This window comes from Musa acuminata, chromosome BXJ2-2 (assembly GCF_036884655.1).
Source record: "Musa acuminata AAA Group cultivar baxijiao chromosome BXJ2-2, Cavendish_Baxijiao_AAA, whole genome shotgun sequence".
Classification (NCBI taxonomy): Eukaryota; Viridiplantae; Streptophyta; class Magnoliopsida; order Zingiberales; family Musaceae; genus Musa; species Musa acuminata.
In genome coordinates, this window is record NC_088339.1 from 32,702,933 (window position 1) to 32,716,989 (window position 14,057).

At 39.6% G+C, this 14,057-nt stretch overlaps 1 long non-coding RNA gene across 2 annotated transcripts; it reads right to left on the reverse strand.

Annotated features, from left to right (window-relative positions):
• Positions 1–4,843: 4,843 nt before the first annotated feature.
• LOC103976466 (uncharacterized) lies at positions 4,844–12,820 on the reverse strand. 2 transcript variants are annotated; one of them, XR_010484702.1, is made up of 2 exons: positions 12,082–12,820; positions 4,844–5,023 (listed from the first exon to the last, which is right to left on the reverse strand). It is a non-coding gene; the product is annotated as an uncharacterized LOC103976466 (long non-coding RNA). The 2 variants fall into 2 exon arrangements; XR_010484703.1 differs by having other exon boundaries at positions 12,077–12,820.
• Positions 12,821–14,057: the final 1,237 nt, after the last annotated feature.

The window sequence follows — 14,057 nt, forward strand, 5'->3', positions numbered from 1 at the left end:
ACTATAGACTACACTGCTGCAGTTTGTGGACACAGGACAGAGGAGGGAAAAAAAGGAGCTAATCATTGCGATGGAACCCCATGAAACAACTCTTCCTCTCTCCGCCTGCCTTTGCAATAGAGACAGCCGCCTGCGGGTCCCGAATGCTGCCTCCAATAGCATGACGGGTAGGCAAGTGTCGCTGTGGCCGTGAGGGAGGGAGTACAGGATTGGGGTGGAACAGGGGAACGCCGTTCTCTCACGGGGCGTCCGATAACGGCGGGGCCCGTTCCGTGTTGTTACCGCTCCGCACAGTGGCGGACGGCGTCAGGTCGCCTCGCCGTTACGTGACGCCGTCGGTCTGCCCATTCGCAGGCAAGCGGCTCGTGATGGGCGGCCTTTTTGCCAGCTCGTACTGCCCTCGGTTGTTTGAGGTATTACGGTCATGCCACCAGTTGCGGCGGGCCCCGCAGAAACACGTGGTGTCATCTCCAGAAAGCTAACGTGGTCCACAGGAACGCGTAGGTGCTGCCACGTGTATCCTTTCTACCCGGCTAAAAGTTACCCGCGGACCTGTCCCGTCCCGCGTTGCTGTGGGGGCCATGGGTGAGCTAAACATGACCTCACCCACGGCCTGAGCCTCGCTAGCATTCCGCACGCATCTGAAAGCAATGAGCCCTAAAACTCGTGCTTTTGTTTGATAATTCACGTGACTCGTATTCTTGGTTATTTTCTCTTTTGTTTTATTTGATTTACTCAAAGGTATATATACAATAACAACATGATATTCGAAAAGAGGATGAGAAGTTCGGGCTTAGATATTAATCAATAAGAAAATATATATAATTTTATGATAATAAAAAATATATATGACTAAAGGAGCTCACATACATACGTACATACAGAGTAGAAAAGATAGATAATGGCGACGGTGATTGTGGCAACGTTAGAAAATAAGAGATTGATTGACGGGAAGAAGGGTGGAGGCACAACCACTAGCTCGATGGAGAGTTCATGATATTGAGATTCGATGAAACCAATGATATATATAAGTGTCAATAGTATCGAGATCCAATAGAAAGAAATGACACAAAAGAAATACGAGTGGGGTAGGACGAATGTGACAAGTGAATGTGGAGACGATGGATGAGAGATAGTAGTAAAAGTTTTTTAAAAAACTTATCGACCTTGACTTGATCGAGAGAGACACATTAGAACCTAACGTGCCAACAAGTTATCGGAGATGTATCTGAATAAAGTTGAACCAACTTTGCCCAAGATTCTAGGCTTTCCGACTCATGACTACCACCACCACCACCATACCATATCCTTCTTTACTTGCATGCTTTGATTCCCAAAGCTTCTTTGCGAGCATTATTATCATCTTCTGCTCGCACTGCAGTGTGGAATAAATCGTGTGTGTATGTGAGAGAGAGAGAGAGAGAGAGAGAGAAAAGTGTTCAAAGGAGGTGCGGCGAAGTGAAATCCTAAGAGACAGACGCGAGAGGTGGGTTGTGTAGACGTTTCCGACTTTGCTGCTGGTACAAAGAGGCACCATTGCATGATTGGTAATCGCAAGTGAGTTTTACGTCTTCGGCCACCCTGCATGGTTGATGGACATCAAACTTAAGCCTACATAATTGATGATCGGAGGAAATCAAACCAAACCAATCCAACTCTGAAGAACCAAAGTATTAAGTTCGGTCAAATTAGACAATGGTGCAGGAAATATTCCTGTGAGAACTCGAACGTGAAAGTTGTCAGCTACGCAACAATATATTCGACGACCAATGCATTGTTGGAATCGGCATGACAAAGTTTTACGCACCAACTAACGCAATAGAGGAAAATTAGTTCAACAAACAGTTTTCCCTTTTCTTTCTCGTTCCACTATTTTTATTGTCCCTCAAGTTAAATTAGCATATATATTCTCGTAAAATAAAAACAGAACTTTCATATATAAATATACTTTTCAATTTTTCAAAAGAAAATATATTCTATCATAGTAGATTTCGGAGCGAAAACTCAGTCAAATTAGATAAAACTTAGAAATTTATACATTAAAAAACACACATAGAAATGTATTATATTTTTATTTATTTTAAAACAGTAAAAAGTGAAATAGGAAATTTAATACAAGATTTTTACAGATGATTTTACCATCAAAAAATTTTATCAACTAAACTAATCGGAAACATTCGAATACGTAAATGATATATCTGGGAGTTATTCCCAGTGCAGGCATGGCAATGCATGATGTGCCTGCCAATTGGCAATCGACAAGACACCTCCAGTGTTGAGTTGGTCCCAGTCAATTTGACCGAGCCAAGACAAGCCAAGACCAATAATTGTGGCCGGTCCCATCTACGCAACTTTGCACTAATGCTCACTCACTCTCTCTTTCTATATATATATATATATATATATATAGCTTGTCAAGCTACCAGAAAGCATGTGTTCCATGACCACCTGAGAGACTCAAATTGATGTCCAAGTTGGCATGCATGCATGCATGCTCAATAGCTAAATTAATCCTTCAGACTATACAGTGTCCATATTGTCAAATGCAACATCAACCTTTTGATTCTTTCTCTTTCTAATAAAAAAAAGAAGATAAATTCAGCATAAAAGAAGGACCTCCTCCATGTTTAAATAGATTATTTTACTGCACTGATTCCCATATTATGAAAAAATACTTCTAATATTTTTAATTTCATTTGGTTAGTCTACTTTGAACCGAAAGAATGATAAGAAAAATTAAAAAGTATAATTTCCTACTCGAATTAATAAATACAACACCATCCCTCGTCCAAAAACCTTAATATGAGCAATCAACTATATAAAATCATCAAAGTCAATTCTCCAGAGTTTTTAAAATTTTATTATGAATCAAATCAAATTGGACTGACATACCACCACAAGTAAAATTTGAAGTTATCCCTACACTCGACAAACTCGAGACAAACAAGCCACACTCATCATGCTTGGATGGTTGCATCCATCCACCATGACAATAATCATGAGTAGCAGTAGGACTATCTTTTTCTTCTCTTAATCCATGTATGCTTAGGATTGGCATGTATTTTTCCTATAGGCTTGGTTGGCTATTAATATCCTAGACAACAATTCTAGAAGCTCACTAGTTGCTACCTTATACTTAGGTACATGTGAAGATAATCCTACTAAGAGAGGAGAGAGAAAGGAGAGGATTAGGAACTAATGTTGACATCAAGAAACACCTAATCTCATTGGTTGTGCATCTAATGGCAATGTCAGGAAATCTAACAGGTATCCAACAACCACTAATTATAGTCTAATCATATCATCCTAATACTAAACAAAATGTGTGTGCAACACTTCACACTTACACTTGTGGGGTAGCCTGGTACACTTCCCTTTTGCTTGTCATGTTTATCATAACAAGTGATATCTTACTAAAGTTAAGTTGCAGAGCTTGTTATCTAGCATATATCACATGCTTTTATCTTTAAGGTTGGATTCCTCGAGAACAATGGACTTTTAGCAATGCTAGACTATCACTCTCTTAGATTTGCAGACAAGCAAAAGTGGATTCCAAGAAAGGATTAGTTTATAATTCATTCCCGACCAATATCTTTGAACATTAGATATGGGATGAAGGCTTCTTATCCAAATAGAATTTCCCTCTCCCGGTGCACTATCTAAATTCCCCAATTTTCAAGGCTCTATGTATGCATGACATCTTTAAGTGTTAGTCTTCTAAAGATCACCATTATGTAAGAGTATGAACTACTATAGGCAGTGTATCTTAACAGTCATTGTTGTTAGAGTTGCCCTTCATTCGACTGCAAGTGACAACTCACTTGCTTGGCCTTGGTGGAGTCAGGACACCAATCCTTATTCTGTGTGCTGTACGCCATTTTCTAGTGTCATGAGCTTTTGTGAAGCTCAAAGTACAGATTCCCATCAGTGATTGCTACTCCTGCTATTACATGAACAACAACTTTGAACTATCTAAAGTTCACACATGATAGAGATGCTCTGATCAAACTTCACATAGTTCTGTGGAGAGGGAGACAGAAAAAAATTCAGAGTAAAAGGATAAATCTATTTTTGTATTTGCATGTTGTAAAACCCTAATTACTATCCTAACATGGAAATAACAGCTCCTGGGTTGATGTTCACAACACAACATTGTAACTAAAGCTCTTGTGATGTTGTAAACCCTAGTTTATCATTAGTACAGCCAAGATATAGAGGAAACAGCTGCAGTTGATGAATGCTGTAGTCAATAATCAAAACAATAGTTGTTTTGTAAGTTTTAGGTAAAAATGATAGCATTGAGATAGACAAATGTTCACCTTAATTGTCATCAATAGTCACTATTTTATACTATGTTCTTTCATGACCCATTTTAATTGTCAAGAAGTTGGATCTCAAAAAAGAAAAAATGAATGAACTTAAGAGGGTGTAATTGTTCTTGTTAAAATGGATCATAATGGTTTTCCCGGCATCCATTATTCCTATTATAATTGGACATCAAAACCTCTCATAAATTTTGTCTTATTCTTCATATCTATTTGGACTACCAAACCAAGATCTAGTTTTAGGACCAAGCAAGTCAAACCATTAAGACCTAGATTTAGTGCAAGTTAAAGGAAGACAAAGATACTCTTAAAAAAAAAAAGGAAGACAAAGATTTAGAGAATGGCTTGGTTGCACATTTTCTTGATAGTTTTTAATTACATTTATATATTACTATATGTAATGTAATATCAAGGAGAATAAAAAATCTTGACATTGATTTATTTAATACTAGAGTCCATAGCATGTTAAGGATGTAAATTTGCAATAGATATCAGTCACGAGAAACAGAAAAGTGGAATTATCGTAAACAATTTTAAATTGATATTAATTATTCAAATAATTGATATCTTAAGAAAAAAAATGGAGCATGTGATTACGTCAACAAAAGGCAAAATAATTCACCTTAAGATGTAGGTCAACTCACAGTCTTGGGATTTGTACCTCGAAGTATAAGCAATGAGTCCTCCGTTACATTCAGCTGCAAGTAGGGTCTAGTCAACTTCTGTAAGACTAAAGAAAACAATTCTGCAGGATGAACATTATGAGTTGCATTTGCTAAGCACCAAAAATATTCTACATTGCCACTGCAATAATGTAAAGGCTACTCTCTTGTCCTAGGTTAACCTTAGTTAAATCAAGTCTAAACTACATGGAATTGAACTCCTAGCTGCTTCAATTTTTTTTTATGTAGGATTCTTCTTCTAATGGAGCTCCATGAGGCTACTCCAGTGCATCTCTAAACAATAATTGCTGTCTCTATAAACTTTATGAGCGAGACAGGTCTCTGTTCCAACCACAGCCTGCTTGCTTTGGCATCAAGCTCCTCCTTTACTGTTAAGTGCATGGCATCCATGGGATCATGGGGAATATGTCTTGCTTTACTTGAGTTTATTTTAAGATGGACAAGTTAGAGTGAGCCATCATGGGTGAGCATAAGTGGAGGCTTTTGCTGTGCATCGTTGGCACATTCAATGGTCATTGGGTGTGAGACTAAGTGGCTTCCTTGAGGCATACCACCATGAGGAAACCAGACTGTTTGTCCCAGTGATCTCATCTAATGGCTCTAAAAGTTTGTCTTAAGGTGTCCTAAACTATAAGCTCTCCCCAACCTAAGCCTCTCCTACCCCTCTCAGAATGCATCTTTTCCCTCTACGGTGTGTTGATAAGGGACAAGCATGGCAGATAGGTATATATTCACGTAAGCTGATGTCAATCATCTATAATCATGTTTGATGTGCTGATTCAATTATAGAGGCACCATTTCCACAGTAGCATGGCTTAGTCTTTGCTCATGAATGCAACCAGAATTTAGATATACTTAAGCCAATATTAATCATACTATATTAATATTAAAGCATGGTTCACTCCCATCTCATATTTGGGAGCCCATACATCAATTGTTTGGTGCATCCTAACTGGGTCATCTCATCAGGTTGGGCCATAAAATTATGGAAGAACTTGTACAATTGTCTGCTGCTTTAAGTCCAGGTGGAAGTGGTCTGTCAAACAAAGTGAAAAATCATTGGAAGTAGTTGCTCAATGACAGAATCAGGAGAAGGTCATAAAAATATGGAATCCAGCATGATTCTCTGTTCTGACTCATGATCTTTGTTCACCATAAAGCATTCGACAAAGATATTTTAGTCAAACTTAACTGGCTTGTCCCAAGGAAGCAATAACTACATAAAAAGTTGGCCAAGCCCTTCAATTGTACTGTGCAGAATTATGGTAGTTGATTGCACAGGGAAGTGACTAAGCATGGTTCAAGAAGTTTCTTGAGTTTGATGGCTCCCTAGCCTCATTTTGACATGGTCATGTACCCATAGGAGTGGCAATGGCAATGGGCCAATCAAGGCTTAGTCCAAAAACCCTAACCCTTAATCCGACTAATATCAGTTCATTAATGTTTTGGTTTTGCAGGAATGTCTTAAGCCTTCCATTCAAAAAATGATTGTATGAGATTGATTGCCCAAGAGGACGAATTAAGTGCATAAGACTCACTAATATGGGATTCGAGGAAGATTAATAAGAATGATTTATGAGATTGACAAGACAATCATTAATATGAGATCTAGAGAGGATCAATAAAATTGATTATGTCTGAGATGGACATATGCTGCATGTACGGTCTTTCTATTTTGATAAACTAATTAGTGCCAACAGATTGACAAAGCAAAATTCAGGAATTTAGCATATATTTCTTACCATTTACCATATCCTACAGCTACAACTCTAATAATCCAAATGTATGTGATGGTTTTTCACATATAACAAACAATACATAAAAACATAGATATTAGCTTTACTTTTGTCTACCTGTCACTGATTCAACTGATCAGACTTGGATATTATGCTTCAAAAAATAATCATGAACCAAGAAAGCGATCAAAAATAACAAGAAGCAAGGTGTATTGAATTTTGCCTGGACTATCTGGATAACAATTCCATCCAACTGTGTCTATGTAACACACACAACGAACATAACAAAAAAATTGTAGCATTAACAACTTCTGAAGAAAAAGAAAAGCATATTAAATAAACCTGTCTTGCAAATATAATCATTTGCTGTAGGATTAAAGAAGCATATTGATAGAAACGCGGCAAAGAGCAAAGAAATAGAGAAAGTTTAGGTAATATATGTACTCTTTTATGCGGTTCCACTACTTAATTTTGCGGCTGTGCTTTCTTGATTCCTGCTTCATAATCTTTTCTCTTTAAAAGAAAGGGCACAATTTTTTTAATAATTTAGTAATTCGCCACCTTTTTTCCTTAAACAATTACAACTTGAAGGGGCTAATTACCACCTCCCCCCCCCCCCCTCAAGTTAAATCTCATTGGCATCCCGATCTCTAGACTTAAAAAATTTATATTAAAATTCTTATAATTATAATTATAAAAGTAAAATATCTAGGTCCATTTACCCTAACGTCGTCGGTTTTACCAACGGAAACACAAAAATAATAGATAAAAAAATAAATTCAATCGTTTCCATTGGTGGTGGAAAATAACGTCGATGGTGGTGGATGACAATGTCATTAGGAGACGCGAGTGACTATTGTAGATGAGGAGAGCGATGACGAGATGTGGGTGTCGCTCGTCGACACAGTTGCCGAGTGGCCCTTTCGTTGCTCTGCATCTACAACGGTGTCGACACAATTGTCAAGCGATGAAAGAGGTACCAATGCAGATGTCGAGCAGCCCTTTCGTCGCTCTACAGCTACGTCGACGCCAACACAGTGAGTAGCCCTTTCACCACTTTGCAACTGCATCGACACCGATACAGTAAGCGACCCTTTCGCTGCTAGGCATCTACATCGGCGGCCCTTTCGTCTCTTGGCAACTACGTCAACGCCGACACAGTGAGCAACCCTTTCGTCGCTCTGCAACTGCGTAGATGCCGACGTAGTGAGCGTCCCTTTCGTCACTCTATATCTATGTCAACACTGATGCAGTGAGTGGCTCTTTCGCCGCTCTACACCTGCATCGACCGTCGACGCAGTTGCTCAGCATCTACATCAACGGCCCTTTCCTCATTCGGCAACTGCGTCGACACAGATGCAGCGCTCTGCATCTGTGTCGACGTTAATGCTGATGTTGAGCGACCCTTTCGTTGCTTGACAATTGCGTCGATTCCAATGCAGTGAGCGGCCATTTCAGCACTTGACAACTGCGTCGACGTCGACGCATTGAGCGGCCCTTTCGCCACTCTGCAACTGCGTCGATGCTGACATAGTGAGCGGCCCTTTTGTCGCTCAGAAATTGTGTCTATGCCGATGCAGTGAGCGGCTCTTTGGCCGCTCTACATCTGCGTCGGCATCGACGCAATTGTCGAGTGACAAAATGACCGCTTAGCATATGCATCGGCGACCCTTTCGTCACTCGACAACTACATCGACGTCGGTGCAAATAGAGAGTGACGCAATGTAGTCCAACGCCGCTCAACGTTTGCATCAATGCCGACAGTTGCTGAGTGGCTACTCTACATCTACGTCAGCACCAACGTAGATGCTGAGCGACCCTGTTGCCGCTCGACAATTGCGTCGACGCCGACCAGATGCAAAGCGGTTTAAGGGTCGCTCTACAACTGCATCGGTGTCGACGCAGATGAAGCTCATCCAAAACAGCTACCCACAGCCCCCCAACGGTGCCATTGTCCGCCACCACCAACGTTGTATGCCACCACCATCAACTGGAACGTTGGAATTACTTTTTCACCTATTGTTTTCGTATTTCCGTTGATGAAACTAATGACATTAGAATAAATGGATCTAGATATTTTACTTTCATAACTATAAAAATTTAAATATATATTTTTTAAATCTAAGAACCAGGATACTATAGAGATCTAATGGTAATATCTAATTAGCCTTCTTTGAGGAGCTAAACTGAGGCCCATGTTTCCTCTCTCCTTTTTTGTCATCAAATAGATTCATTCTCGTGTCAAAATGATTTGACTGAAGACAAAGACAGCTGGTTGATATTTTTTACCTAGTCAATGAACTTCTTAAATATCAAGCCAAATGAAAAGTGATAGCACAAACTTACCTTAAAAGGGTTGGCTTACATGCTATGTGAACTAAATTAAGCACATAACTGAAACTTCAATATCAAAAACATAACTTCAGTTGTAGTACAGGAACATGAGAAGGAGAGGACTAAATGTCTCCATATTAACTGCCAATTCCATCAAGAGTAAATTTGTTAAGCTTAAAAAGGCATACAAAACAAAAGCACAGAGAAAGAAGATGATAAAACTTTCATTTTAGCCAAAATTAGAAAACACAAGTTCTCTCCCACTTCTGTAAGTATTTGATTCCACATTCCTTTCCTTTGCTAGACATAGATGTCCCAGGTCTCCAGCCAAAAGAAAGTGGCAGAAGTGCCTTTTCTTCTTCCCTAAGTTACATATTTGCCTTTTTTTCAGAAACCAACTATCCCTTTTTAATTCATTTAGCTTAACATATGCTTAACTGAGGATAGATGAATCATACAAAGAACAAATCTACATCTCAAAGAAAGTTCAAACATGGAATTGGAGATAACATAATATTTTTTCAGTTCTACTGCAGACATCTAGGGGAACACCAAAAATTTCCCATACTGGATCACTTACATGATTTAAGGAGACTCTTCATGTCCACAAGGAACAAAATAATAGAACTTTACTGTGTTGCATCAAAAAATAAAATCTTTGCCGTCTTTTGGCTCCACACACACTCTCTCTCTCTCTTTTTGTGTGTTTTTTCATGTCAGAGAACAGTGCTCAAAATGTCCATACATGCAAAAGAAATAGATGCATGCAGCTCTTTCTTTTAAAAGCAAAGCGAACTCCATAGTAAAGATCCAGCTTACACCTCCACCCCACCCCCCCGCACTTCTCTCTCTGTCTCTCTCTCTCTGTTTTCATGTAAGAGATCAAATCGTCCATACATGCAAAAGAAAGAGATGCATGCAGCTCTTTCTTTTCCAAGCAAAGCGAATTCTATAGTGAAGATCCAGCTTACCCTTTTCTCTCTCTTTCCGTGTGTGTGTGTGTGTGTTTTCATGTAAGAGAACAGTGCTCAAATCGTCCATACATGCAAAAGAAAAGAAAGACATGCATGCAGCTCTTGATTTTCCAAGCAAAGTGGATCACGTTAAAGATCCAGCTTACCCCTCTCTAACCTTGTAGTATATATTTTTAATGATAAGCTTAATTTCAGTTCTTCATCAAACTAATCCTCAAATTCTACAATGAAGCTTTAGAAAAAGAAACATAAACTTACCACTTCAAAGCTTATTTAGAATTTATTGCATAAAGAAAGATACTACAAAATGACCTAACCACAACTGAAGCCTTACATCAAGTTCATCTTATAACAACAAATAGACAAATGAGGTTCAACAAGATGTAAAAAGAATAAAAAAAGGTAGAGATCATTAAAGAAACTATTTCATAAATTGGGAATTACAAGTAAGAGTAAGAAGGAAGAAATTGAAATAAAATGTCAAACTCTATGACAAATTAGATAAGATTACATACAATTCAGCTATACACGATCTCAAATAGTCACTGACAATGAAAATTTTGATGTAGAATCACCCATAGTGATATATGGTATATAACTATATATATATATATATGTTGAAACAAGTCAGATCTTAGACAAGTACATCAAGTCAAATTGGTACCATGTGCAATATATTTATTAGATATTCTTGGACAAATTTTGTCCTTCAATTTAGTCACTACCGTGGGAGTTTGGAGTAATAATATAAGCTGTATTCTTATATGTGAACAGATTTTAGATATTCAGATTAACAGGATAATCAAATGCTAAAATTTATGATCAATTGATCTAAACGCTTCACTTGATATATGAGATAAGTTTATCAATTAAGATTCTTACAAATGTTATCTGCTATCATGAACATCACATACTATCCAAGTAATGCAGATAATAAATTGGAAAAAAAATAAGTGCAGCAGTAGTTTGAGAGCTTTGCAGATGCTCGTCATGATATTATGACTGACATGCATGATCATAGAGCAGATGTTGCTATAATGTGAACTACCAAGTCATGGTCCAAAGTGGAGCACAAATGCCAAAGAACATGAGAAACGATGATGGGAACCACAACATTATCTAAATCAAGCATCACAGATAGTTAAGATGAAGCATAAAAATATTTCAATTAGGATAACTTGTTAAAAATCCTAGAAACACTTGCTAGCTATTTTGGTCAGATGCGAATTTTATTGCTACATGAAGTATTCAAATAATTATAAGTCAAATCATTTTTTTCTCTCTTGATCAAGAATATTAATCTTCCAAGTATTATGATGGATAATTAAGGGGTTGCTTCATATGGAATAATTGCCTCATGGGACTTTGTCAAGTCATGAGTGCAGTCCTTTTTGGCTGTGATCTGTACACTTACTAGGCCATTCAATTCGTAGGAGTGACGGGTGTGTACAAAGGGCAGGGACGTAATGACTCACAATTACTAGAAATTCCTCATTGAAGACCACTAATTGCAATGAATCTATCCCATCGCGATCGAACTTTCAAAGATTACACGGGCCTGTCAGCCAAGGCTAAGTCAACCTTAAAATCACAAAATAAGACAAACTTGTTGGTATTAGATTAAATAACTTTCTACAAACTCCTTCATACACATTCTTAATTAGTTGACATGTCGCATGCTTGTCTCCAAACTCAAGATTGATGAATTTTTACCGAAGCAAAGTACATCTAAACCAAATGTACAAAATTTTCTATGGAAAACAGTTCCAGAAACATCAGATAAAGCTTTCATGCAAACCAAGGAACTCAAGGCCATATCAAATTATCATCAGAACTGTCAATGTCTTATAAATTTCTTGAATTCACAAAGGCACTTGTATAGATGAAGAACTAACAGGGACACGACGAGGGATGGAAAAGGAAAAAAATCAGAACATACACAAAGGCAGCTAAATTGCAAATAAGCTCAACATTGCAGATCAGAGATATACACACTAAAGAACCGGAATAGAACAGAAAGTTACCATACATCTCGAAGTATGTCCTGGAGAAGCTCACTGGACCACCAGCATACGCCATGTTCTCTCAATAACGGAACACAGATCGGGGGCAAGTGAATCGAAGTGGGTTTCATTTGGTGATGCACTCAAAACCCTTACAGATCGATACCCAAACCCCTAGGAGGAGGCAACACACCACGAGATCGATGAGGATTATTGCCCGAACGTGCTGCCGCCACACTTTATGCACCATTCTCGACCCACCATTTCCAGGGTCGGAATCAACAATGTCGCGATTGCCGGCCGAAATCACCATCTTACGCTTCCCCTTCCCACATTTCTTCTCCTGGAGGCAGAGGTGGGGGAGGGAGTCGGAGCCGTCGCCTCCCACAGCCGCGGCGCGGCGTCGGAGGGCGGTCGACGAGGAGAAGGCATCGCGGAGGCGGCGGAGGAAGAGGAGGGTGTGGGGCTTGCCGAGGATAGCCTTATCGGAGATGACGAAGAAGACAAGGGGGTCGATCATGAGGAAGGCAAGATCCGGCCGCCGGTGGTGTGGGAGTAGTGGCGGTGGAAGCGAGGCACTGGGCGGCGAGGTCCGGGGGGAGATCGGCGGTGGAGAGCTCGGCGAGGATGGCGGTGCCGTGGGCGACGCAGGCGTAGAAGATGGGGTTGGGATCGGGGACGGGAATCATCCAACCGGAAGCCGAAGAAATCGGAGGCTTCGGTCGAGGGATTCATGCAGGCAGGCAGTTTTATTTCCGAGGTTATTACAAATTCACACGCAATCGGAGAAAGAGAAGGAACCTTGATATTATTATTATTATTATTATTATTATTATTATTATTATTATTATATATATATATAATCCCTATTCTCGTTAGACCCTCTGCTTCGTCGACACAGTCCTCGCCCGCAGCATAAGCCCACCCTTGTGCACCTTGGGACTCATAGTGCTCGCCCATTCGTGCGAGGAAGGAGGGGGTGCGAAGGTAACGATAAATTTGATGGGACCAACGAGGGCAACGAAGGTGGTAATGATCCTTGCACCCCTTTCTCTTTCTTTGTGCAAGGATCACGGAGAATAATCCTAACCGCTAGTGTCATTGATGAGGATGATGAGAGTGAAGTGACCGGTTCAACTGAGGTCGAAGGTGATGACAGGGGCAATAGTAGATTCGACTAGCCAAGGAGGAAAGAAGGTTACGACATATATGAAACAATGATGATGCAGGGTGTTGGTGAACAAATATGATATGATTGGTGAGTCACGGTCTAACGGTTCGATATTGGGAATTCTTTGTCGATTTAGCCGAATGACAAGGTGATCGTGCCCTCGGGAAGAGGTGTTTATTGGCGTTTGTCAGTCTCCGGGCTGGTTGGCAGCTCTCCCTTGGGCACTGGATGGCGACCCCTGAGTTGAAATGCTCGTCACTCACGGGTGGTCATTTACCTGTAAAAATGGTTTTCGTCGGGTGATTTCTGACTTTGACCCCTCTGATGAACAAGTCAGTTGTGGGTTTAATTGTTTATTTTTTCCTCTCCCCATGGTCGGATGTCGGCCAAGGGCTTTTATACTATTGTACGAGAGTCAGTTACATGCGGGTTCGACATGGTCGTTGATCCTCGAGGGATGGGATGACACTTCTGACTGGCCACCGTCTCGGGACGTGCGGAGCGACGTCAGACGACACCGCCCCGAACTCTCGGGACGGGACATGTTGAAGAGCATTTCGATACGGATTCTGACTTGGCGTATGACATCGGCTGTGACGTGTCTTGGGCCCAAAATATGCCTTATCACAAGGTGGAGATGATAATTATTATTTAAAAAAATATTCTATAATTTTTAAAAAAAATATATATATATTTTTAGAAGTTTTTAAAACTAATATTTTTTCAAAAAATTATCCTATATATAAATGGTTTTTTTTTTATTTTTTTTTAAAGAAAGAGATGTATTACTTCAATTTTCTAATACAGCACAAAATCTATCAAATTTTGCTA